The sequence below is a fragment of the Geospiza fortis genome, unplaced genomic scaffold (genome assembly GCF_000277835.1).
Source record: "Geospiza fortis unplaced genomic scaffold, GeoFor_1.0 scaffold95, whole genome shotgun sequence".
NCBI classification, from domain to species: Eukaryota; Metazoa; Chordata; class Aves; order Passeriformes; family Thraupidae; genus Geospiza; species Geospiza fortis.
Window position 1 is genome coordinate 3,404,429 of NW_005054333.1, and position 848 is coordinate 3,405,276.

Consider the following 848-nt stretch of genomic DNA (forward strand, 5'->3'; position numbering starts at 1 on the left):
GGAGGGTGTTTCGGTCACTGCCACACCGTGCCCGGCAGGGTGGGGTGGTGAAGTGCAGTTTGGTGCGGGCCGGGCTAAATACCGAGCCAGCGCCTGCCCCTGTCCTTCTCCGGCCGGGCGGGGAGGGCCGGCTCTGCGCCGGGGTTTCGGAAAGGGGATACGTTGAATTTGACTTTCCGCTGCCAGCTCTGAGCCGAACGGAACGGTATTATTTACAGTGGGTTCCCAAACTAAACACAATAGTATAATTTAACCTTTCCAAGCACTCGTAAATTTTTACTGCTGTGAAACACAGCGATGCAAATGAGCGCGCTCATAGTTACTGACTTAATAACAACCCCGTGGCTCCCGAAACAATAACTCCTTATGAAATATAATAAATGTATATTTAAATACAGTATACCGCAACTACTATTTTGCTCTTTTTATTGCTTCGGTTATTGTATCGTTTTATGTGAAGGTCTCCGATCACAAGGGTGGCGGGATTTTTTTCCGCGGAGAACACGACCCACTGATGGGATGATTAATTTTGGTATAAAATAGTCCGCTTAAACGAAAAAAAAAAAAAAAGAAAGAAAAAGAGAGTGAGGGGAGAGAGAGGAAGAGAGAGAGAAAGAGGGGAGGGGGGCTGTAATACGGAATCTGATCTTTTAATCTCAGTTGGCCGCAATTAAAACAAACCCCGCCGTATAACTCAAATATCCCTTTGCATAAAAACATATGGCCTCGCTATAAAAATTATGGCTGGAAAACACTGACCCATTAATAGCCCGCGGACTGATTTATACTTTATTGTTCTGCTCCCCCGCCACGTGACAGGCGCAGCCAATGGGCGCCTGCGCTGCCCT